Raw genomic sequence first — 27,925 nt, 5'->3', positions numbered from 1 at the left:
GCTAAATCTCTTTTTAAAATATCTTTGCAGGCACTAATTTCTGTCTCACCTGCCGATTAGACAAATAATTTTCAAAATGTTTGCAGAATCCTTTTTGAGTGCTAAGATAGACACTCTTACTAAGCTTGATAGCAAAACTTGCAGCTCTAAAATTGTCAGGGCATATTAAGAAAGAAAATCAAGATGTTGGAGCCATGAAGTCTAAATACCCCAACATTTTAAAAGACACAGTCTTAAATTTGACCATAATAATGGATAATGAGTGAAACCATGGCTCTGTTGAAGTCAGTAGGGACAGGCCAGTATTTCAACCGATACATCTTAAGAAGACAAATGTTCTCCAATTTTCTTTAGAACAACCAACTGATGGAGTTCAAAATCATCTAATAAAAATTGAACAAAGAGTAGCAATGTTCAAATCAGCCTAAATGACAATAAACAGCCAACCACTGGAAATCAAATACTACTCACCCTCTTCAATGAGTTGTGAACTTAATGGGGCTGATGGTGAAAGGGGCTACCCCACCAGCAAGGGATGGAGACACTCGCTGAGGGATACCAGATAGGTCTTCCCCTCCCACTCTTGGCCTTGGGGAGGAGGGTAAAAGGCACTGATTGGTCTGCATTCCTCAGTTATCAGGATTTAACTGGGAGAGGCCACATGGAGCCTTTTTCAGCTCTGTTCCAGAAGCAGCTAGCATAATACAGCAGCAGTTGTCTTCTGTATGCAGGGCCACCCAGAGGATTCAGGGGGCCTGGGGCAAAGCAGTTTCAGGGGCCACTTCCATAATTTTTTTTTGCAATACTATAGATTACTATATTATTGTGGGGGGCCCTGTGGAGCTTGGGGCCTGCGGCAAACTGCCCCACTTGCCCCCCCTCTGAGTGGCCCTGGATTTGGGGACCAAAGTAGGAGCTCCCTTAAGGAGGAATTCCATGCTGGTTCCCTCCTGGCCACCCACAGTCCCCCTGCTTGTGGGATGAAGTGGGGGGGTGAGGGTCATGTGGTGATGCTACAGTTCCCAGAAAGAGCCATGTGTCACTGGCCAACCCTGACAAGTCTGGTTGCTCATGGGAGGGGAGGCTGTGGACATGCTGTGGCTGCTGTGAGAGCACACTGTTCCTTGTGTTCTGCTCACCCACCTATTTGGGAGGCAGGAGGGACTTGTGAAATTTTGGCCAGAAGTACGTCCAGTGCCTCTGGGAGTGCCTGCTCCAGGAGCCACTCTGAAGGCGCCAGGAAGAACATCCAGTACCTTCCCTCCCCCACACTTTCATCTGGAAAGAACAAACTTGGACTGTACATTAGGCAATTGTGGGTAGAGGTTAGGTTAGTACAGTCTGAAATGCTCTTCAGATGGGTTTGGCAAACCCAACCTGTGTGGACAAGGCTAGAAAGAATGTGAACAGGGAAGTCATGATGATGCCATGGTGGTGATGGTGATGGTGTGTATGTGTGTGTGCGTGAAAAACTAGTCCAGGGATCGGCAACCTTTGGCACGTGGCCCGCCAGGCTGGTTTGTTTACCAGAGGCCGCAGGAAGTGGTGGCCAGCACATCCCTCAGCCTGCGCCGCTTCCCGCAGCCCCCATTGGCCTGGAGCGTTGAACCATGGCCACTGGGAGTTGCGATTGCGCAAACCTGCAGACACGGCAGGTAAACAAAGCAGCCCGGCCCACCAAGGGGCTTACCCTGGAGATCCATGTGCCAAAGGTCGCCGATCCCTGAACTTGTCACTGTTGCCCCCTTTGGCTGGTTTTGGTTTAGTTAAATGAATAAAATGAATGGTTGCTAGAAGAAAAGATCCTGCAATTTTGATGATGGATTTTTGGGCTGATAGCATAAGGTGAGACCTAATAATCCTTGCAGGCAGAGGTCCCAGCCTCTTGCACTCTCTGTCCCCCTGGGTGGGTGCGAGTACGTATGTGTGTGAGCAAGACAAATAGAGGACTCAGAGTGAGCTGAGTTCTAGGGACTAGGCTGAGGAGATCCTACCCCAAGTTTTGGGTTATATAGTTGGAGCTCTGTAACCCCTGCACTGGAATTAATTAAATGCCTGGTATAGGAAAGTATGGGTGATGGATAGGTAGTGCCCTTTCCTGTGTTAAATTTTAATAATAGTAATGGTTTGCTACTTAAAATTGTTTCACGTCTGCCTTCATTTAGCCACCATCTGTTAGGATGCTATAGTTAAAGATACTAAAAGTATACAAGGCACTGATGCAGTGCATGAGTCGAAAGTCCAAATTCAATGAGCTTTATATTTTATGGACTCCCAAAATTAATAATCTACGATAGAAGGGATTAAGTGTAAAAAAATAGACAGCTGCCAAGCATCCTTCACCCTAACATGTGGTTATTTGCCTACATAAGTTTAAAGAGAGGCAATCCATTTTAGCAGCTGGCAAAAACATCATACTCAGTGAAAAACGGTCATTTTCCGAAGACCTTTCTCACCTTTTTATAGCAGCAAAGACCTGCATTAGCAGAATTCTGCTACTCCTGATGTAGCCATTTGGCTCGAACAACTTCAGGTGAAATTGTAGTTGCTGTTGTACACCAGCCATACGAAAGAAGAAAACGACCTGCATGTAAACTACTGGATATTAGATATTTTTAGATATATTGGTATTAGATATCTTACCCAGCAAGCCTGATGATGTTTATATTGTTTAAAACCTTAAAGGAGCTCTGAAGTTTGTAATATAATTCATATATTGACATGGTTAATCTTATTTAATATTAAACACAACAAGAAAATAGCATAATGCGCAAAAAGCTTGTTACCTTACTTTGTGATTGACAATCATCTAGTAAAAAATCAGCATAAATGTGTTGCTTATAATACTGGTTCTGTTACAAGTTTAATGGCTAGACCATTGTTATGCCATTAGCCATAACCATTTAATATCCAGCCTTCTCACTTGGGACCTGGGGCCAGTCCGCTGGAGTTAATAGAAATCCTTCCTTTGACTTCAGACAGCTTTGGATCAAGTCCTTTTTTCCCTCCAAAATAACTCCATTAAAGTCACTGCAGGTACACAAGTGTAAAACAGTGTGAGAGGCAGAATCACTCACTGTGGGTGAAATTCTGTGCAGCTAGCATAAAAAAGAAAAATGGTTCCATATTTTTAAAGTTTATTAAAATGCTAAAATAAAAACATCACTTGGACTAAACTAAGGATGAATTCAATTCAGTTGTTTAAGAAATTAAGAAACTAATGGATTAACAAATGTATTTAATTAGTATCAAGTTAAATCACTGAATTAATACAGTAAATAAATCCGACACAGAAATACAAGGAGTAAGCTATCCTTTACGTTATATACCCACTAAAGAACTTTTTCTCATGGCAAAATAACCATATCTAGCATATTAATACCTTACTGATCAGACAACTGATTACATTTCATTTCAATCTTGGAGACAATCCAAGACTTCTCCTTGGGTTTTGCCTATTCACTGGTGACTAATTTTTTCTCCATCCCTTTCAACAAATATCTCAACAAGCATTTTAGGACGCATGCGTATCGGATAACTTTGCCAAATTTTTGCATCAGTAATTTGCATATAAAAGTTATACAATTTCTCAGGGTTTCTAATGCAACACAAAACTTACAGCTCTTTAGTTTGTATTATTTAAAGACAACACTTAGTCACTTAACCTTTGGACTATTTCTTGCTAGTGCCTTCCCTTGGGATTTGACAGGTGCTCACGCATGCATTCTCCCCCCCGCCCACACACACACATTCACACTCAAAAATTCTAGAAGGCCAAGTTGCTGCCCAGCTTCTTAAACAAAAATGTAAAAGTAAAATACTTCCGTAAAAAAGGGTTCAAGGTCTTTAGTTCTTGTTGTCTTCAGACTTGTGTCCTTGGAATGTTTACTGCAGTTAAAGAACATGGCAAGGTGATTACTACTTGGCACTTTCATGCTAATGGGTATCTTTTGGCGGTAGAGACTGATCAGGCTACCATAGGCTATCATGCTAGTCTGCACTAGCTCCTTCCGTGGGTGGCCAGCCTTAGAAGACAGGAGGAGTCAGCCTCTTCTGGTGTCTTTCCCTGTCCAAAAGAACAAAACATCTTCTTATAGTTGAGGTTCTCACTCGCTCCACCTCACAACACCTCCCTTCCATGTCTTTGAATGAATCAGCTGTAACACAAGCCTGGACCTCTAACCACATGGTCCAATCCAATTGAAATGATGCAAACCTTAAGAATATGCTGTAAAATATGCTGCAAAATTCAAGCTCAGAGTGGCAATTTCCTCAAGATACAAGTCATTGCATATTATAAGATTGCACCCCCAAAAGATATAAAAAAGGGGGTTGGGGAAGTTGCCCTCACTGATCTTCTGTAGTAGACAACCATGGGATGCTGTACAATGTCAGCATCTAGTAGTAGGCCTCAACAAAGCCATGAAAATAGGAAATTGCCTAATAAAAAAAATTTCACCCAAATTCCTCATGCTATCTTCAATATTTCTTTAAATACCTGACAAAATGTCATCTTTCTCCCACCCAAGAATGGGGAAGTTGAAACTTAGTGGCTTAACAAGCTGAACATTCTCAAAGCTTTCACTGGGTACAATTCATAGCCTATTTATGAGGAAGAAGCTATTTAGAACTTCAATTCAATCTTAATCTAAAATAAAGATAATTCAAATTTATACCAACTCTGTTTCTCATGTACACTATGTCTCTCACATCCCTCTCAATTCTGGGATGTCTCAGGAGCTGAAACAGCCCCTGCTGTAACTTAAGCAGCTCTAGAGTGCAGCAGTCTTCAAAGCTCTACAGCACTTCAGGCTGGGGCCCTGTTCCCAACATGCAGCTTCTGCCACCACCTATTGGTCTGGCTTACTCCCTGCATCAGTGCTTGTGAGGTGGCAGTCTTTCTCAGTTCTTGCATTGGAGGAATTCTCAACCATCACTATCTGGCACTTTTACAATCCCTTTATACTGCTCTGTCTAGCCCACCTTCCCTCTTTTTTTTTTTTTAACTCCATCTAAAGTAGGTCTGAGAATCTCAGGCAGTACTGGTAAGAGCAATGTTCAATTTAGATGTTTCATTTAATTATTTGGTTGACAAACGATTAATTACCCAACAGTTTACCTATGGAGGTTACTCTACGAAGCAACCTTATACAAAGAACATATTTACATAATTCCTAAGATACAAGCATTAAATAAAACCAACCCCATGTCTACCTCTTTTGCATTCTTTAAAATTCTATAATTCTAAAATTAAAACTTTTACCGTCCTGGAGCAAAACAAGACTTAGTGGCTGTCTGAAGGCTTCTGAACCAAAGTTCTCTTCTTTCTTAAAAAAGGGAAGATGGAATTTACCTTAGTTTAGGAAACACATCTAAACAGCTCGGAACATTAAAACAAAGATTGGGTAGGTGCAAATATTTACTCTGATAGTACTCAAAAGAGAGTAGCCATATTAATACATAGAAATACCCTTTTTGGTAACTTTGATCTTTGTAGATGACAAAGGACCTTCTCTCATCTTTTCTGGCACTTTGCCTGTCAATAATCTAAATATAGCGTATATATATGCCCTTTGATGAATCTCAGTTTTCTATCAGATTTATTTACCAATTACTGTAATCTTAGAAATAATTTATCTGTTCTTAGATGAGCCTTTAATATTTTCAAATCTAAATTAAATAAAATGGTTTCCAATTTCTCAATGGAGAGTAAATCTAAAACCTTAACTTTTACCCTACTGGAGCAAAACAAGACTTAGTGGCTGTCTGAAGGCTTCTGAACCAAAACAGTAAAGTTTTATTTATCATTCTAAAATTCATGATTCTTCATCTAGAATAGATTTGAGGCTAAAGCAGTCACAAATAATTTAGCCTCTAAGATAAACATAACTATTTCCAACCATGTACCAATATACACCTGGATAGAAACATTGGATGTCAAAGACCAGCTACTCACATGAGAATTCCCTTTTTACATACTAAAACAAAAACAAAACATTTGTTCAGTTTACCAGCCGAAAAAAGAGACCCATCCAATCTCACTAACACTGCTTTTCATTGAGTTTAATAGGCATTAGATTAGGCACCCTACACAATAATACTGTATTTTGAAACAAAAGACAATAGGAAAGTCTTCCAGAGGTTTGGGGGGAAATGTACTAGAGGCATAACCATTATAACCAAACCAAAATAGCATTTTTCACATTTTTCTAGTTAATATTACAAAAGAAACTGATACCACTTCAACAATGGTTGATGATGGGTGCCTCCCAAGAAGCTCGAAATTACGTAAGTCAGATACATTATCACATCTATGACACAAGCAACTCTCTTCCAAGAGCATGATCATTTTTTAAATTCTGGAAATAAAACTAGGTTTATGGTTGCAAAAATATGCCATTCCATGATGCACTGTCAATGATATCTGAAATTCTAATGTAACAAAAATAAAACTGATAAATAGCAAAAACAGACACATTGTTTAAATTATACAAAACAAAGACAAATCCTGTTCCTCCTCATGAACTCATATTGCAACACAAATGCATACTTATTTGGAGTAGTTAAAATCCCGCATATTACATAGTAATAAAAATGTACAATTGGTTGTAGAACTATGACCAGAGAGATTTTAAAGCGCTATAGGGGCTCTTCTGACTTGCAAATCTCCAGGGCTGGACAGCTGTAGCAGTGAGTTCTATAAATCTTGTTGTGAGCTTCTAGAATCTCAAATACTCCAAATATTCAGTCCCTCTTTTGATCAGGGAAAATCACCTGACTTCTGTTAAGAAGCCAAAATAACTCCCCTTGGCCCCCTCCCGCCTGCAAAAAAAATCAGATGAGTCTGAGTTACACCGATTGTTATAAATAATCTATATATATGTTATAAAATATTGGTAAAACTGTTAGAAAACTGGCTAGCTTTATTCCAGTTACCACTACTTCACTTTGACCAATTTGGCTTTGTTACAGGGAAAGTAATAAATCATAATATTCTGCAAATATCACACATCATCTTCACTTTAAACAAATGAAAGAAAGTAGCCTTCTACTACTAGATGCAGAGAAGGTATTCAGTAGGTTCCTTTGGGACTATCTTTTTGCAGTGCTGGAGAAATATAGTCAGAATATAACCTCCACCAAATGGTTCTGCAATTCTCCGTGAATACTCCTTTGTTTGAACAGCTGATCAGGGACTTTCTCCTTAAAGAGCTGCAAGTAAGGTTGTCCTCTGCCTGTTAAACTGCTTGCAATTGCCTTGAGATATTCTCCAGAGATTCAGGGCATCACAATCCATGATAAAAAACACAGCATTTCTCTTTACACAGATGCATCCTGCTTTTATCTCCGAGAAAAATAAATCTCCACTTCATAGCTTAAAGAAGTCATAGAGGTCTCCAGCACAATTGTGTTATTTATATTTTATATTACTTTGATCAAATAAAAAGTCTTATAAACCCACTCAGTGAGAGTGTTTAAGTAATTTTCCATGCTGGTGACCCCCTGAGGGATTCAGATACCTGGAGTTACAAATCTCACCCAGTTGAATTAAACTAATAAGGATAAATCTGAAAGTCTTCATGTCAAGACCTTTGTAGGTGGTATAAATCACTATTACATATATACCCAATCATGTCCACTTTGTCAGCACATGGTTGGTTCTTCTTTGTGCTTTATCTCACCCCTTTAGCATGGAGCAGGGATCAGGAGCCTCTGCAGGACCAGCTGCTGGGGGAGGGTAGGAAATAGGTTGGGATATTGGACGTGCATATTTCTTTATCCCTTCTGTAATCCAGTAGAACTTACCTTGAAAGGTAATACAGACACAGGTTGTATTCCTTTTCTGCATATCTGATTTGTGGTCACAGGAAACTGCCACAGCCAAAGAGTGGGTGCTGGGGGAAGGAATTGCTAATAGTGAGGTACTAAAGAAGCTTGACTGTTTGCAGAGTGTAGGGGTCAGGGCTGATGTAGAAGTACAAGGCATCCACATAGCTGGCTCTAATGTCCCGGAGTCCAGTGATTCGTCAGGATTGGAGATGGGGCCTTGCACTCATGATAAGAAGTTGTGAGGTATCTTGGCAGTGATGTACATACAAAAAAGGTCCTTCCACTGCTTGACCTGGTAGCCTGGCCCCAAGTCTGCCTTCATCAGCTAAACAAAAGTGAATGTGTTTTTTTTTATTTTGAATGTTTTATTTCCTACAAGACCTTCTCCTATTTTAACTTACTTGGTAGGTAAACAAATTACATAGAGCATGCAACAATTTTACACAGTATGAGAAGAGACTGAGAATCTGACAGTCAGCTGGGAAGATGCTTTAAGAAGTCCCCTTCCCTGTCCTCACTTCTGATACAAACAAAATGCATAGACTGAATTTCCTACACCTTTGGTAGTTTTATGTGGAACTTTATTTTATTTGATGTTATTTTGCAACAGCTATATTTAAATTCTGGATAAAATCCTAAGAGGTGGAGAATGACATTTTCATAAAACCGATACACTTGTGAGATTTTCCATCAAAGATACACAGATATTTCTGTATTATTAAATAGGATGACAAGTTGAAGGTATTATTGAATTCAAAGAGGTTCCCACTTGCAAGAAAGATACAATTAAACTAAAAAAAAAGTCTCGCTGGAAACTTCCTTCAACCTCAAAAATTACTTAAGTTCTCAAAATAAATATCCTTGGAGCTACCAAGGTAAAGGCTTAGATACAAAGTTTATGAGCCTTTATAGAAAATCCTAAAATAGTTGGATAGAAAGTCATGGAGAACACACACATTAACTGGTTCCTATGGACTTTGGCTGTTTCAACTGTGCCAAACATATCAATTGTTGTGCTAGGGTTATTGCTGCAAGCTCCTAATTTTAACTGTTGATGAAGGGAATAAAATACATAATTGTACAACAGAATTTGAGGGGTTAAATCGGGGGGGGGCAAACTTTTTGGGCTGAGGGCCATATCTGGGTGGAGAAATTGTATGCAGGGCCGGGGCAAGGGGTTGGGGTGCGGGAGGGAGTGCGGGGTGTGGGAGAGGGTGTGGTGTGCAGGAAGGGGCTCAGGGCAAGGGATTGGAGCAGAGGAGGGGTGCAGGGTGTATGAGGGGGCTCAGGGAAGGGGGTTGGAGTGCAGGAGGGGAGCAGACTGAAGGAGGGGGCTCAGGGCAGGGGTGCAGGAGGGGTGCGGAATGTGGGGGGGGCTCAGGGCAAGGAGTTGGTGTGCAGGAGGGGTGCAGGGTACAGCAAGGGGCTCAGGGCAGGGGGTTGGGGTGCACAAGGGTGCAGGGTGCAGCAGGGAGCTCAGGACAGGGGGTTGGGATGCAGGAGGGGAGTGGGGTGTACAAGGGGACTCAGGGCATGGAGTTGGGGTGCAGGAGGGGTGTGAGGTACAGGCAGAGGGCTTAGGGCAGAGAGCTGGGGGGCAGGGTGCAGGAGGAGTTCGGGCTCCAGCCCAGCACCGCTTACCTAAAGCGGCTCCGGGGTGGCAGCAGCGCATACTGGGGCCAGGGCAGGCTCCCTGAATGCCTGCCCTGTCCCCAGCCCTGTGCCACTCCAGGAAGCACTGCAGCCCCAGGCAGGGAGGGGGGGACAGAGGGCTCTGCATGCGCTGCCCTTGCCATGCCTCCAGGTACCTCCCCTGAAGCTCCCATTGGCCATGGTTCCCCATCCCTGGCCAATGGGATCTTCGGGAGGCGGTGCCTGGAGGCAAGGGCAATGCACGGAGCCCTCTGCACCCCTGCCCGGGGGCCGCAGGAATGTGGTGCTGGCCACTTCTGAGAGCGACACAAGGGTCCATGGTGCCACAGGGGAGCAATCCCACGGGCCGGATCCAAAGCCCTGAGGGGTCAGATCCAGACCGCAGGCTGTAGTTTGCCCACCCTTGGGCTAAATCTTTAGCTGTGTAAGTCCATATACCTCCACTAGTTTCAATGGACCTGTGTTGATTGACTAACTTGCTGAGGTTCTGGTCATTACTTTTTCCATTGCTTCAGCTAGTTTTTAAGAAGGATTTTGTAAACAATATATTAAAAATTCTCGACCAGAAAATTGCAAGTGAAAAGGGTTAAATTGTATATTTGTATACTTTGTAACACAGCATCTGCGTGGCCCATAGCACGAAATCTCTAACACAAACATTTATCTAAAAATGTCAACTGAGTGTTCCTATAAATGTATGTTAACATCTATCAATCCAATAAATGTTGGCAATTGGTTGGATTAAAATGTGTTTGCGGGACACAAAATTTTTAACAGCCACATAGCTAATCTGAACCCAGCTAGGTAGTAACAATATTTACCATCTAATGATGGTTTGGTGGCCTGTGTGAAAGGAGTAGGTGGGCCTAATGACTTTTTTATAGAAAAGATTTTACATAACCTCTTGAACAAGTCACTTAATATGTAGTTGAATCAATTTTCCAATTACGTTAAGATTCTTGAATGAAAGGTATTATGGGGAAACTTCGAATTGTGAAGAGAAAGGAGAATCTAAAATCTGAAATAAAAAATTGCTTAAACAATTATGTAGTGGAAGTATTTTAGAAATGGAAATAATCATTTTCTACCCAACTCCAGGCAGACGAGTGTCTGTGGATGAAATCCTGGACCCATTAAGTCAATAGGACATTTACAATTAATTTTAACGGGGCCAAGATTTGACCCTGTATCTCAAAGCCATCACCACCATACTGGCATTCTTGTTAGCAGTCTCACAAAAATGTCAAGAACTGGATGGTTTTTGAGGACAGGATAAAGACAAATTGTGTTAAAAAGAGTCCCCAAGATTAGAGCGACTAGACTAGGTGAAATTTTTCAGACAAAGCTTTCCACCCCACCACCAAAACCACAGATTTATCTCAGCCAATACAGTTTGTGAATCCATATCAAGTGAGATGAATTAGTTTGGTTTAAAAGTAGTCTGTAAAAGTTAAAATATTTCATTTTGGCTTTTTCAAAACAAAATGTTTTCATTTTTTGATTTGAAATGACTTATTTGTTTTTAAATCTATATTAATTTAACTAAAAAAAAGATTCAAAAAATGTGTTTCAGGCCACACGACGCAACATTTTTTTTCAACTTTTTTTTTTTTAATTTGCTGAATTTTTTTTTTAAGTCATTTTCGCTTGATCCAAAAAAAACCTTTCCCCTGATACACACTTTTTTGGTTTGGTCAGCAAACTAAAAAATCATTTATTTACACAACTCTACCTAAGGCTACTCCGGAAGCTTGTGATATACTTTTCACATAACTTTAGAGGTACCATATATCCACACACAAAAATTCAGAGTGAAAATGAGCATATTTTTGAGCTAAGATTGCTTTCCCTGTCACATGTTAGTAGTACACTTTTTTCATGTTTGTAGTGCAATGGCAGTCATTGCACTGAAATTTCTCAAGAAGTAAAATGATTATTCAGAGTAAAGTATTGAAAGGAAATACATAGAATGTTGCGCATATCTCTCTTCCATGTCTGCACATCTGGCACCTTATGTTGGCAACATTCTACTTCAAAATAAATAAATGTACTCAATAACTGATGAGGAAAATTCACTTCTTTGTCCAGGAACAATGCAGCCAGAGTGTAAGCATTTGTGAAGCCATCTGGGAAAATAGATTAATCCATTCTCTTTCTGTCTGTACCTGCTTTGAGTGCACTCTCATGAAGGTAATTGAAAATTAGCTTCTGTCTCATTTACCAGTTGTCCACTGTAATCACAATGAAAATACTTTCCCCCAAAGAGATATGCAAGTTAAATGAACAGAATAAATAAAATGTATTTAACTAGAAGGGAGGCAGGGATTATTAAGTTTCATATAGGATAGTGTCATAGTTTACCACACAACAGCTTGTTTTTGACCATTCATCTGAGTTTCGGCCAATTTCAGAGACTGTAGAGATGTAGAATCTTTAAAGTGGCCACATACACAGAAAATATACCTGCCAATGTTAAAGATATTCTGGCAACATTTATCTGAAGGATGAAGAATCAAAATACCATTGAACTACAGAGAATGTTATAGAAGAAAATTCTGGAATAAAGGACAAATATTGGAAACCCAATATGTTCTTTTCAGTTTAATCAGTCAAAATTAAAGGACCAAGGTGCCAAACCATGGAAGTTACGAGACTCAATACCTTTGAGGACCTGGGACCAAATTATGTTCACTATTACACTGTTGCAACCCCATTAACTTCAGTAGAGTTTTAGAGGTGTAACTAGGAGAATTTATATTCTCAGAGTCAAATTCAGGCAGCTGATTATCTCTAGTACAAACTAATGTATGTAAAATAGGACCCAGTAGATTTTCAAATCAGTTTCAGACTGGACTATGCTTTGAGATGTGATTTCTTATTCTTGCTTCATTAGGTCCCCTGTGTTACTCTCTGGTTCCATAAGATATTGAAGTCTATGGCTGCTGATTCACTTCTGAAGATGTAGAAGGATGAAGGTCCATCTTTCTGTTATGCTCTCTTTTTCCTGCAGACCTCACAGAAGCCCCTCTATAGACTCCACTGGCTTCAGGCTATGTGAATTAAGCAGAGACAGGATAGGAGTAGGCAAGACAAGAGGGCAGGTAGGGCTCAGCTGGCTTCTTCTGCCATCCTAAACCCAGACTTAGTAGTAATTTACACTAATTCTCTCTGTGCTAAGGAAGACCCCACCCTGTGACCATTAAAGAGGCTTCCAAGAACAGGAGGCAGTTGAGGGAGTCTCTGCAGTGGGGATTCTTCTAGGCAGAGCAGCAAACTGGAGGTGTGGTGGTCAGTGGCCTTTGTCCATTTTCCCAAGATTTATATTTACCTCAGTTGATCCACACACGGAGGGAGTGGACCCCACAAGAGACAAAGCTTAGTGCAAGAATTCTAAGGAAATTCCACAAAACTTTTATTGAATAGAAACCTATTAAGCCTTTACTTTTCTTCTACTCATCACATTGCCTACTCTTGGATGTTAAGGATGGATGATTACTTCACTATTAGATTTGGAGAGCATGTGTTCAGAGCTGTGTGTATAAATATAACATATATATATAATATGAATAATAAGGATATCCTGGTGAACTATGATGGAAAAATAAGCAGTAGCAGTGCCACAAGACGAAATCCAATTCAGTGAGCTCTGCAATTGATTTAAAACAATAAGGAATACTTTAAGATAATAAGCGTGTTTTTAATGTATTTGCACAACAAATGCATTCTGTTATAAATGTTTATTTAGAAAATTATGTCATCTTTACTTTGTTTCATGAGACAATTATATGGTTCCCAAGTGAATAAAATTCCCCTTTGCTACACTAGATGGCTAAAGGTTGAGTAGAGTCTTTCCTGATTAACTAATCAGACTTTTATTGAGAAAACTGTTCAATGTGCTCATTATGGCTACTATGTTACAAATATTTTTTTCAAATTAGTTTTTATTTTTTAAACCCATATGCTGATGTAGTAAGAGAAGCCGCAAGAGGGAGGTGAGCAGTTGGGAAGAAAAAGAGAGGAGAATGGTTAGAAAATTTACTCATAGTCTTCTGGTGATTAAAAATAAGAGTTTGGATTTTCAAAGGGGCCTAAAGGAGTTAGGTGATGTAGCAGGTCTGCCCTATTAAGACCCTGGGGATTCAGGGAGCAGCAAGCCCTGGCCTAAAGAGCAGCTCAGCTGGTAGGTGTTGGGAACCAGCTGATCCACCTAATCAGCAGCTAATGATTGATTTCCAGCTGGTGAATAAGCTGATTTCCAGTAAGTGAGGACTGAGGCCTGTGAGCAAGGAGAAGGAAGAGACAAATACTTTCCTGAGAAGCAGCAGCTGCTGCTGATAATTAATAAATTAATTAATTAATAGAGCTGACTGACCCATCAAAATCTGCTGTCTCTCTCACCCCCCCCCCCCCCCGCCCTGAGTAAAAGGAGGTGAATGAGTCATGAGCTACAGGGAGTGAAGAGGCTCTTACAGTATCAGTTTAGGTCAGTGCTATAATTTTTGATATTTGTCTGTATTTGGGGGTGGTATAATATATTAAAGGAACCTGTGTGGAAAGCTAAAGCAGAGTTGGGCTTGATTTTTATTTTTTTCTCGAAGCTGGTGGGTAGGCCCACCAGACTATAGTACTAAAATCCTATTAAATGTCAAGGGGGCTTGGTTGTCTAGCTTTTGTAGGTGCCCTTGAAAACCTCACTTTAGATTTGCAATTTCATAGAATCATAGAATCATAGATCAGAAGGGACCAATATGATCATCTAGTCTGACCTCCTGCAAGATGCAGGCCACATTAGCCGATCTCCCCACTCCATTAGCAAGCGACCCCTGCCCCATGCTTCGGAGGAAGGCGAAAAACCTCCAGGGCCACAGCCAATCTACCCTGGAGGAAAATTCCTTCCCGACCCCAAATATGGCAGTCAGCTGAACCCCGAGCATGCGGGCAAGACTCTCCAGCCATACCCTCTGGAAAAAGGTTAAGAATAACATATCATTGACCCATTGTACTATTTACCAGTGTGGCACTTAATTAACCCATTGACTAAGCCCGGTATCCTATCATACCATCTCCTCCATAAACTTATCTAGCTTAGTCTTAAAGTCATGGAGGTCCATAATTTGAACAGCTATCTTTTTCTGGTAGGTTAAAAATGTAATAGTGGGTATGTAACTATAAATGTGATAAATTTTTAGGTGGTTCAGAATTTCCCACACAAGTAAACCCTAAAAATATATATTTTTGAACTATCCAAAACTTCTAAGTCTGTAAAACTGGGCTACTAGTGTTATGAGATTAATATTTAATGATCTATCCAATGTGTCCTAGATCCTGCTTCTAGTGCAACTGGGAACCAACACACAACTTTTTCTGGTATTTTCATACATCCAGCTAGTTAATGTAAGGGGGAGACACAAATTAATGTTTTTATATTTATTTTTCTACTTAAATCAAACTTTTTTATCACTTGGTAGGGTCAATACTTAAAAAAGTTCCATTATAATGGTTGCTCACAGTAATCCTAATCTAAAATGGAATGTTTTAAGAAACTATTTAGGCTGTGCATGTTGCAAACTCTTATTACACAGATTCAAAGGGAGTTTGGAGGAAACTGTGAGATTATCACTTATTTCCCAAACTTTAAGGTACTGTTGTGCCCTACAAAGGATGTGAACATAGTTCCACAGAGATTGAGAAGGACAAATCCTTCTTGAGAAGATCCCTAGGGGAGTGTATGCATTTGTGAATGTATAATTTTATGTTTTGTTTGAACTTGTGATAGTAACCAGTACTAAAATTGAGGCACTCAGTGAATTTTGTTACCTTTAAGAGGAGTTGACAATATTTACAGTTGTTTCAAGAGTGATTTAGTAAATATTTTCCATGTGAGACTTTGTTTCAGGATCAGATTTAACTCTGTGTAATTATTTATATGTTTATGTATGTACTGAAAAGACAAAACTCCAGTCTGTACCACAGCAGAAAAAATAAACTGAGGTAGAGAAAGGGGAAAGAAATACTATAGCTGATGTCAGCCTGTTGCCTTCCCAGACCTGTTAAACAAAAGGAATGAGCTAAGATATAAACCCCTCTCTCCTTTCCTCCAGATAATCACAGGCAATACTTTCGCTGTTTCATACAGCATGTTGCATTTGTGAGTGGGTCACTAGGTAAATATAGGCCTAGGTGTTAAAGTCCCCAGTTTTTACCAGTTGAGGATCTAGACCATGATGCATTATTGTTTCTATTACTGTACCCTGCTACTGTATTATACATTTATGCTATTATTGTAACTGGAGGGGGGCAGGGCTTAACCCCTCTATTGTACCACCCACATACTGAATCTAGCTCTCTATTGCAGCATACAAAAGGACTAGAGAAGTGGGAGGGTAGATGTATAATGACTTGAATGAGTCTGTATTGAGGTGTGTAAGTGAAAGCAGCTGACTTATACCTGGAGAGTTAATTAATCAAAAGCAATGCCAAGCAGACACTTATGTTTTCAAGTAAAGTACTCAAAACAAAGTAAATATTGTGTTAGAGAATTGGAGCTTATGATTCTAAATTTGGCTCCTTACATTTGATGTAATCACAAATAATAAAGATTTTCAACTTTCACTTTATCATTTCTCCCTGATAGCCATACCATGTAGCTTTTTGGACAGTTCGTAAGTCTTACTTTGGTTTGTGTTCTAATGCATATTGGTTGATATTTTTAGACACACTTTTTGTCCTTTGTTTTATTTCTAACACAGAGTTCAATATCTTAATATCCTACTGCCTTGAGCTCTGTTCACCATTATTAATTGTGCTGCATATTGTGCATTGTGCACATGGGTTAACTCTGGTAAGTTTTTAGCAATCAAAAGTAGTGATTCTCCCCCCGCCCCCACCCCAATATCAATATAATTTTGTCTAGGTAAAATTTGAAGCCCTTTAATTGGGCTTCTATGAACATTCATAGACCAAATATTGTTTGTACAAATGGGGAAAACAGATTTCAGCCCAGAAAAAATCATATAACTTAAGTCACCAAGCACAAAGCTCAAACACATTGAGCATACTGGCTACTCAAACAATTAGTCACAGCAAACAGTCTGTGAACAATCCATAGGCTGAAGTACTTTTGAACAAAACATTCAATGAAAAATTTTCTAATAAGAACAAGTTAATAAAAATCACAATCTGGTCACAACTCATGACCAAGTGGATTAAAAAAAAATCTTGTTAGGATTAATTACCATTAGCTATAACTGGAATAGCATTAATCAAAACTGTTACTGCTGAGGCAATGTTTATTTTTTATTAGAAGTCAAACTGACCAACAAAAATTGCATCTCCAATAACTCAACATCTCTTCAGCTTTAATTTCTTTTTTCCCCAAGATACTCTCACTTTAGATTATACGCTTTATTCTTTCCTTCCACTGCTCCATACTAAACACTGATGACCTTGTCTACCTATACATACAATACCTATTCATTCCTATTATTTCAGTCATCATTCAGCCTCATCAACTGCTCTAAGTGGCATTAGAGAGAACAGGAGAGGAAAATATCATGAAAATAGCTTTAATAATGGGATTCAGTGATTCACAATGTTCTGAGAGATACTATAAAGATAACAATGTGTTCTCTATGCCTATTTAAATAGGCATTTAGAAAAGGCTGTATGTAGTCTGTACCTAGTGGGAGCACTATAGTAGGAGGTAAAGCACGTGTTTTCTTGATTCAGTGTGATAAGTCTTCAGAATTCATTGAACTAGCTTCAACCTTCATTTAGGCCAGTGCAACCTCACTGAGAGATTGAGTTTGCTCTACTACAGCCTTAGCTAAGGCCATATGGCATTTAGCTTATGTAGTAGAGGCTCATGCACTAAGCTCCAAAGGCCCTCGGTTTATTCCGCCCAACAACGACCACGGTGTTGCATTAACTGGTCGGATGCATTACTGGTAACAAAATAAAACATTGTGCCAAGCTGATATTTACTACTATTCTGCTGGAACACTTTGACTACTCTCAGGCCTTTAAGAACTGGGGAAAGGGAACAAGACAGAGTCAAAGCCAGTTAAGTGGTGCTTCTTCTGCCTTTGCAGCAGCAAGATCCAGAAACAGAGGAATGGCCTGAGTGGCAAAGATTACAGTGTCAAAGCAATCGATTTCAGGTGTTAGTTTTTAGGATAGAAAGTATTTATCATTCTCATTGCCAGAGAAGTTTGACTAATCTTTGTGGCTGTCAGGATTATGGATATTAGGAATGAAAAGACACAGGAAAATTGTGTGTGTTAAGCCTTGCTTGCTTTGTGCTTTTTATAGTCCTGTCTTCTTATGGCTTCACTAAAAGAAAGTGAAATTTGCTGAAGGCTTAATGCGGACAATGTGCTTTGGAGATGTTTGTGACAAGTCAGTTGGTCCCAGATCATAAAAAGGTATTTAGGCACCTAAATCCCAATGATTTCAATGTTATGGCAGGATTCTGAAAATCAATAGCAATATCCATCATTATTAGGCAGAACTAAGCAGTAAATATAAATGGATATAAACAAGGATTTAGTCAGGAGGAAGCTAATTTAATACATAGGGCATTTTTCAACTGAACATCAGCTGCCTAGAGTTTAGTTCACTCTCCATAAAATAAACTCAGTCATCCATGTACCTTTCTCTTTTTCCATCTTCAATTATCTTTATGTGATTTCCCTGGGCTTTGTCTAGGAAAAAAAACAAGAACATCTTAGAAATAATCACTTTGTATGGCTCAAAGAAGAATTCAAGCATAAACAGGATAGAATTTCACTGGGTTAATACCTTCTGTTTCAGCTGATGGTGACAGGAATGGCTGTCTGGCATGTGCAGGTGTTGAAAGGCATGATAAGCCATAATGGACAGGCTGAAGTGACTAAGAATTTTTGCATTTTTCATACAGCTTGGTTTTCACTTAGGAGTTGTTGGGCACCTATTCAGAAAATGTGGAATCTGGATAAATGATGGCACATGCTTGTCCTATCAGAGGCAATAAATCAATCTATGGAAAAATAAGCAATGGCAGCAACTTGCCAGGAGGCTTTTCCAATGCATTTTTGTTTTGTTTTTGTTTTTTGTGAAGCACTGGCAGACTTTCACTTTCTGATGGGTAATGGATGATGGACATAAAATATGTCTCCATTGACCTGACTGCAAAGGAGTTACACCAGTGATGAACTTGGCATGCAGTTCATGACTGCTTGGTAGTTTACATGTTAATTGGTGGAGGTGTCCTTTTCCTTCCTTCCTCCCTCCCCTCTTCCCAGCCCCTGCATTCCTATGTGGTCTCAAACACCTGGACAGCAACAAAGAGACTTAAATGTAGGCTTGAGGGACAAAACTTGGAAAATGCAGAGTACAACCATTTTGATATTCCACACATTATGGGAGTGAACAAGGGGGTCACAGAAGGGTTGCTCATTTTTAAGCTGTGTATTATGAGCAAAAAATAGAGCTGTGCAGAATTCGTATTGAACTCAAACCACTTGAAGTTGAGGCTTTTGAAGTTTTGTAGTTTTTCCTCTACCCCCAATGAGGAAGGGTGACAGACACCCGCTAATTCCTAGCAAGGCATTTCTTTCCATTGTTCATTCACTACTGCACACTCTGGGACCACTGTGTCCTTATGCTTGTACGTTGGGAAGTCACTGGAACTGGGAGGATTTCTCCATTCCTACTTCACCACATAGCCCACTGTCCACATCCTGCTTCCTTAGAAGAGCATACTGGGAAAGGGAATGACCACTGAAGATGGAGGAAAGGCCAATGGGTAAAACAAGGTGGTTGAGGGAAAATGTTAGTTGCCCCATCACTATGAAAAGCAAGCTCCATTTGGAGACTGGGAGTGACACAATGTCTGTCTTGGGGGGTTGAGTTCATGAGACTGGAACCTCAGAGCAAAATACAAGGACTGATTCACTGCCAAACTCTGTGAAACAAAAATATTGAAGCTGTACTGCAAAATTCTCAATCTTCATGGAGATACAAATACAAATGGTGTTTTTCTGAGCCTAGAGGACCCCATCAGGAATCAGAACTCTGTTTTGCTAGGCACTTCACATAGTTGCAACAAAAAGACTACAGTCCTAACATGTGATGATGGAGGGGAGGGGGATGACTGCCTAAATGAGAACAGTGGGTGTGGGCAGATGAAGGGAGTTAGGGATGACAAAGTACAAGTGAAAAAAATTGTTTGCCACAGAAAGTAGTAGTATCGGAACACTGGCAATCTAGCCATTCATCAACAAAAAAAAAGAGAATTAATGTCTGCTAGATCCTGGCACGTTTTCTTCCTATGGCAGATTACTAGATGTATAATTACTACATATAGTAATTATTTAATGCAAGGATGAATAAGAAGGGCTTTTAACTGTGTAATAAGCCAGAAACTAAATTGCAATCTGTTCCATTTTTAAATTTAAAATTTCTTTTACTGAAATATAGGTGTGAGACATACATTTTTCAGGAATTAAACAGGGGTTTAGCCATATAATTTTAAATCAGTAGGAATCAGCTGTCTAAAATGCTGCATAACACATTGAAAACTTATCTCATGGGTCACAGAAGAAAAATTGGGTGCAAGCATTGTTCTTCATTTATCCATAGATAAAACTGCTTTGTGGGCTGCCAGCCACATCCCCAGCCATAGCCATCTGTGATAAATACCCACATTTCTGCAGTCACATTCTTGCACTGAACAGGGTTTTACCATGTTACATCTCCACTAATTACCCATTATCAGCTGCTTCCAGAAATGACATAACCTATGGTCAAGGATATACATTGGTGTTGAACCATTAGTTTATCTTTTGAGTTGAGGTAACGAGAAAGATTATGTATGTATGTTTTGATTTCTCTCTCTACTTTGGGCCATATTGTGAACACCTTATTTTCAGCTGTAAGCAGTTAATCACATTAATATAGTTGTACTGAAGTTGATAGGGTTACTCATGTGAGTAACATCTCTCCAGTGGTTCAGATTCTGTCCCTTTGAAAATAAACAATGAATGTAAGGACCCCGCTCCAGGGCCCCTGAAAAACTCCCGTGGGGGCCCCTGCGGGGCCCAGGCCTGGGGCAAATTGCTCCTCTTGCCCCCCCTGGGTGGCCCTGGCTGCCACAGTAGGAGAGGAGACTGCTTTTTTAGATATAGATATTAACTTGTTTCTCCTCTGACTGCTGATCTAAACCTGTACCCAGATGGAACCTCTAGTATCTGATTATACAGACTGGCCTTTACAGAAGCTAACCAGTGTTGTAGTGGGCCTAGGCTTAGTTTCTGTGTCCCTTACTTTCCTATCCTCCCTCCTTGTTGCAGCCTGGAGACTCTCCGTAGTGGTTCTTTCTGGGCTCTTGGTGTTGCTAGTTCTGTGCAGTTTTTTTGGCTGTTAAGGCCAGGGCCAGCTGGGGGGTGGAAGGAGGGGAGAGAGCCCTGGGTCCCCATACCCATGGAACAATATAATGGGGGCAAGGCCAGGCCAAATTTGAGTGAGTGTCATTGTGACCTGGTTTTTGGGGACAATGTGACCCAGGATTGGCCTAGCAGCCCCTTTGTCATGACAACGGGGCAGTTGGGCCAAATTTGAGTGAGTGACATTGCAGCCTTGCGCACAGGGTTACAATGCTACTCATGTTTGGCCTGGGCCCTCACCTGCTGGCTGCCAAAACTTCATTGGCTCTTTTCAGAGGCAGGTACTGGCTGGCTATTCCCCGGGGGCATAGCTAGTTAACTAGCTAGCAGGGAGGAGTCTGGTAAGGAGAGGGGATGAGGGCACCAGGGGTTCCTGGAAGGAGATGGTAGAGGGGGCTCCATTTTAAGGGATGAGTCTTCTGGAAGTGGGTGGGTGTAGGAGCTAATGGGCCAGGAAGATTGCATCAGGCTTTTTTGAAAGGGTGGGTGGCTTCAGTTTCAGATTCTGCCCCTAGAAACTTCTCTGGCCCTGGTCCTGGCTGGGCTGGAGCATTTGCTTTTCTGTGTTCCTTTTCCCTTTTGGTGTTTAGTGATCTGTAGGATCCTACTCTGACAGCAGGTAGAGATAAGACCTAGGACAGCGTGGTTGGGGTAAATGCAAGATTGACTTTATTTCTTGTTTACAATCTTGCATTTAGCCCAACCATGCTGTGCTAGTTATCTGTAATTTCTACAGTAACCTGATAACAAAGAAACTGGGCAAAGAAACTGACTGAGAGTCTGGGAGATGGATTGCAACATGCTGGGCAAGGAGATGGAGGAGATAAGTGGGGAACTGGTAGATTGTGAGGAAACAGACTGGTTCTCAGTCCCATTCATTCGTTCCTTCCCAATTCCTCCTCCAATCTGGAAGTACGTAAGGTGGTGAAAGAGTGGAGTCAGATCTGGTGAAGAGCTGGAGTGGTGGGGGAGGGAGGGTTTTTTGGGTGGGAACTGGGTCTGTCTGGGCAATGACTGGGAATTGGAGTTTGTGGGGAGAGGGAACACATTGAGTGTGGAAATAAGTTTGGAATATGCATCCAGGCTCTCTGTACAGTGAATGGGGCTAGACAGCGATTCCCACCTAAGAATGGGATGAACAAAAACCAGCATGCTAGATGGCTCCCCACCTGAACTAGCCAATAGCAAATGCTGAGGAAAGGGTAAATTAGCCCTCACTGGTAATTAGTTGCTTAAGCCCATACTGGAGGGAAGTAACCATCTTCGCTTGGGATCTGAATGTCTCATGGAGTCTGGCATCTAAGCACAATGGGATACCTGCCCATGGTGCATCACCCTGTGTATTGAAACAAGCACTCCTGGTGAGTACCTGCAGAGCCAATTCAAGGAGCCAAGTATGCACTCACACAGGGATATATTAACCTCAGCGGCTTTATGCTGACATAACTTGAGCTGGCAAAAGTTTGTAGTGTAGACATGCTCTCAGCCTGCTAGACACCAAAAAGACTTAACAGGGACACTAGTTTTATGGTTCAGAACAACAATTTGTAACACACCACGCTGCCTACTATGCTTAACTGCCCATTTCAAACCCTTTATGCATAACAGTCTAACTCCTAATTACCCACTTCAAGTGACTGACTCAACAGGTGTTACCTCTTCTGCTTAACAATCTGTCCCAACTTGTATTTAGATCAGACACTGAGACCATGTCTACACTACTGTGTTAAGTTGACTTAAGTTATATCAATGATTATAAACCACTGTAATTCATCACTTGTGCATGTTCACATGACTCTCCTTGTGTCGATGGAGTGCATCCATGATTGGTTCTCTAGCACCAATGGACAGCAGTGCACCACAGGCAGCTATCCCACTCTGCAAAGCACCATCTTCTCTCACTAGAAGTCCTGGGAATGGATCCCAGTGCATCATGGGGCTAGGATCAGTGCCCCCATGATGGAATTATGGGATGGAGAAAACTGCAAGGTCTTCTGACTGCAATTTGTGTTGTTATTCAACTTCACCTGTAAATTTTGTGCCTGCCATCTCTGCCTGAAAGCATGGATCCCACACTGCTCTCCAGTCTTGTGGTAAGCATTATGAACACAATATGGCTGATTCTGCAGTATTTCATGAGCTGGTGATATGGGATTGTGATGCAGGTGTGGGATGATGACCAGTGGCTACAGAACTTTTTCATATGCGCAAAGCCACCTTTCTTGGACTGTGCAGAGCTCACCACCACCTTGCGGTGGATGGACACCAAAATGAGAACTGCCCTAATGGCAGGAAAGCTAGTAGTAGTTGCTCTGTGGAAGCTGACAACTCCAGACTATTACTGGACAGATGCCAATCAGTTTGGAGTTGGGAAGTCCACAATGGGCAGTGTAGTCATGCAAGTGTGCAAGGCCATTAATTGCCTCCTGCTACAAAGGACTGAGACTCTGGACAACGTGCAAGGAATAGTGGATGGCTTTGTGGCAATGGGATTCCCTAATTGCAGAAGAGTGATGGAACACACATCCCAATTTTGGCCCCAGACTATCTTGGACTGAATACATCAACAGAAAAGGCTACTCCTCTAGGCCCTGGTGGATAACCGGGGCCATTTCACTGACATCAATGCAGAGTGATCAGGGATCACTCCTGGAATGCTGACCTGTACAAAATCTGCAAGCAGGGACTTTTCCCTCAAGATCACAAGATTCCAATAGGAGGTGTGGAAATGCCTATAGTGATCCTGGAAGACCCAGCCTACCCCTTACTCTCATGGTTCATGAAGCCATACACCAGAAACCTTCACAGCAGCTAGGAACACTTCAACAGGTGTAAAATGACCGTAGAATGTACATTTGACAGACTGAAGGATTGCTGGCACTGCCTCTTCTGCAGGTTCGACCTGAATGGGGAAAATATTTTCACAGTCATAGCAATCTGCTTTGCTCTGCATAACGTTTGTGAAGCCAAGGGAGAAAAGTTTCCCCAGGGCTGGAGCATTGAGGTGGATCAGCTGATTTTGAGCAGCCAGGGGGCCTATTTGAATCAAGGGGTTTTGAAAGAGCATTTTGACAATGAGCCCCAATAATGTGTCTTTCTGTAAAGAATTGAGCCATGCATGATTTACTTGCCACCTTGAAAGACCCCTGTAATGATTCCTGCCTGAGCGTTAATTGTAGTCTCCAAATGTGGCAATTGCCATTGTTTGAATTTCTGTTGCAACCACCCTAGGTAGGTCACAAATCACTGTATTTTTTTTGACTCAATTTTTGTTAAACAGCAATACACAAATTAACATTTCTTACAAGGGACATATAAATCCTCCTGTCACTATGGAAAATATCCCTAGGGTGGAGTGCAAGGGGTACTGCAACAGGCTGGGAATGTGTGAAGAATGTGTGTGTGGGAGTTTGAGGAGGGCAAATTCACTTCTGTATGGACTGCATGGGGAGTCAACCACACATGTGTTCTGCCTGCAGCATAATCAGGGACCTCAATCTTTGTTTGATCCTCCATGAGCTTTATTATCTCCTCCTGACCATGTCTCGTCTCCTGGCTGTCCATTTGTCATTCTTTGTTTGTTGTCTATCTTCACATGCTCTGCTCACAATCAGCCTAATCTGAGTATTGCAGCAATTCCCAAAACAAGATGTCATTGTCCGCCAACGTATCTGATGGAGGCATGCTGCCAGTATGTAGGAGCTGGCCTTCAAGGGCACATCTGCAGCAGCAAAAGAAACAGGCCACAGTATCCTGTATGCACTCTCAGTATTGAATAATAAGTTACATGCACCTCTTTCTCATTTTCCCTTGGCAAGCATGCAGCATGACCAGAGCACTAAACATGGTGAGTTTGGCCTGAAGGGTAGTGGCGGGAGCAGGGATGCAAGACAGGACAAAGGGCCTGGGTGGTTTCAGAAGGGGATTAGTACAAGCGCCTGGGGACACTATTCTGAATACTGGTACTGTTTTCCACAGGTGGAGGCAATTGAAGCTGAAATCACACTACTGATCATAACCAAAGATGCAAGGGTGCATCTCCTGCATGCGTGCAGCTTCAGACCGGACCTGTATGTGGCTTTCTTGCATGCTGCTTTGGTTCCTGCAGAAATAATTGCCGATTAGCATGGCAAAGTTTCCTACAGTGAGGGAAGAAACAAGGCAGCTCTAACAAGGAATTTTCGGCAGAGAGAGTATCTGCAGGAAAGTCTTTCCTAGAGATCTTGAGGATTCCTGGAGATCTCAGTGTGCACTAACAAACTTTTCGACAGGGCCCCCACTAAACAGCTGTATAGGGGAATGAGAAGCAGTTACAAACTGTATCTACTGTTATTAATTTTGATCCCATCTTTCCATATGAACCATTTAACAAAATCAAGGACACCTCTACCTCCTATAACCATGAACTATGAGAGAAAAATGAGTATTTACTGGAGCTCCCTTCTGCTTCAGGCATGCCACACCTGGACTGCTGGGAGTGTCTTGATGTCTCCAGAGTCAAAGAGGTACTGACTTGCCACACCATCTGATAAGACTGTTGCCCATCCCACATCCTCCTCCAACTTTACTTCCTTGTCCATGACTTTGTTCTTGGGGTTGACTCTGCTGGCCACTGCCTCTAGTCCCTCCTATGAAGTATCCAAGGGGCTCTGAGGAGGAAGTGGGGTCACAGCTAAGGATGACATGCAGCTCCTCTGTAGAAGTGGCATGTTTTTGGCATCAGACCATAGTGGTGGCTGGCCTCCCTTGCCTTCTGGTGCCCCTGCCTCAGCTCCTTTATTTTAGCACAGCAATGCTGTGCATCCCTTTTTGTGCCTCTTCTCATCCATGCCACATGCAAAGTTCCTATGGCTGGTTCAAAGCTGTGAATATACAGCCTCCTCTCCCCACAGATCCAGCAACTCCAGTGTACTCCTTGCAGGAACCTGTTTGCTGTGGAAAGTCAGTTGGAAAGATGTGATGTTTGCTGAGCATGGACAGTTCACAAGAAGTGGAATTTTAAAAATTCCTGTGGGAGGGTCACATGCCTGTGTAACTGGCTGCAGGGCTTACCAGAGCAGTCATGATGGGTATTGTGGAACACCTGCTGGAGGCCACTTAGGGTAACATAAACAAGCACAGTGTCTACACTGACACTTCCTCACTCTAACTTTGTCACAAAAATTCTATGCTGCTCATCAAGGTGGCTTTAGGTCAACATAGCAGGAGAGTTAAATAAGTAGGAGGAGCATTGTTGTGTGTACTCCACCACTACTTTGTCAACAAAACCTATGTAGTGCAGATATGACCTGATTCCTTCCCCAGACCTGAAGAATAGTACTGGGCACTTCAAAAGGTCATAGATCTTCCACCAACAGAAGTTGGCCAATAAATATTACCCTCCTACCTTGTCTCTTTGCTTTTTACATTAGTCCTTTCAACTTAAATGATTCTTAGTCATCAAACTGAAATGGTCATCAAAGAAGGTAATAACTTTTTACTCTTAACAATCCTTGGAGAGTATTTTTTTTTGTCTTTCTGAGTTTGGTAATGAAGGGCTAGATTAAAAAAAAACAGCCACAGTATTTTGGCTGCTTAAAGCTGCAGAGCTGTCTAAGCACCTAGGGGATCCTATATGCATCTTTAGGTGGTCTAATACCCTTTAAAAATTTATCCTGAGGTTTCTTAAGCATTTCCAGATAACTATTTAGTTCCTCAATTACTGTAAATATTTTATATTCAAACGGCTTATTTTTTGTAATTTACATCATGGTCACTTGATCTATATTGGTACATAAGAAACCTCACTAATCATATATCAGGAAGCTATTATATCAGGTGCTTCCCTTTAGCTAAAAAACAAATGAACATTTTAAGCATAAGCTTTTTTTTTTTTTGCAATATGTAAAGAAATATTTTCATCTTTAAATGGAAACATGAGGTTACAAAGAACCACACCATTTCCCAACTGTAGAACTTTAAATTATTCCTTTTTTCCCCCCAACTTTTCTTTAATGTGTTTATAAATCAATTTCAAGAAGAATATTTTTAGAAATCTGAGAGAAGGCGAAGAAAAGGTGTGATGAAGAAGTTCCGAGCTTAGCTTTCCTGGTTGTGAAACACCATCTGCGACAAATCACCTCTCCTTCAACTACCCTTGGAAAAAGAATAGCTTCATATCCATTAGCATGGAGGGGATGACCTGCTCTTTGAGAAGACAGCTGTGTTGGTTGCTTGCCTTTTAACTAACTTGTCCCCAAAATTATAATCTGCAGTATCTTCACCCTCTATTGAGAAGGAAAGACTCCTACCACTACCGTGCAAGGCAAAGAATCACAATAATACTTAAATATTTCTAATAGAATATGGAATATTTAAGGCAAAATAGAGGTTATAAAGTTGTATTCAACAGTCAGTGCAATCAGCCCTGGAAGTTGATCAGTATGACTTTATGGCCAAGGAGTGTCTTTGACACTTTTCTTCCCTGACACTGAAAGAAAAGCAGAGACTTATTTAGTTTTATAAAATAACCAGACAAAACTAGCATGTGAACCACACTATTCTCTAAGCATTTTATGTGTGAAGTAACTGAATAGTAGTTGTCCTAAATTTCAGTAAAGATAATTGTGTAATCTAAAACTATTGTCATCTTTAATATTTGGATTAATAATGGCTTCTCTTCTCTCCCTCCTCCCCCAACAATAGCAATCAAAGTGAGGTTTAGTGATATCTTTCCCCCCACCACACACACACCCCTACCTTGGGAACATACAACTGTGTTTGTTTGTTTTTGTTAGTGAGAGTGTCTGTGTGTGTCCCTCTCTCTTCCCCTCCAAAAACAATAACAAAAACTGTGGCAGTGGTGTAGCACTAAAGCTGAAGTGAATCTTGTGACCTGTCAAAAGAAGTGCTTGTGTGCTGCTTCAGATGAGGGGCTAGCTCAGCAAGTAATGTTCAGTTATGATTTTCTCACTATCCTACCTCTTCTTTCCTCAAACCATTGGGAATCTCCTCTACTTCCCCTTGTGTGCCAGTAAAGC

The sequence above is a fragment of the Mauremys reevesii genome, linkage group 1 (assembly GCF_016161935.1).
Source record: "Mauremys reevesii isolate NIE-2019 linkage group 1, ASM1616193v1, whole genome shotgun sequence".
NCBI lineage: Eukaryota > Metazoa > Chordata > Testudines > Geoemydidae > Mauremys > Mauremys reevesii.
Note: the sequence above shows the minus strand (reverse complement) of the source record.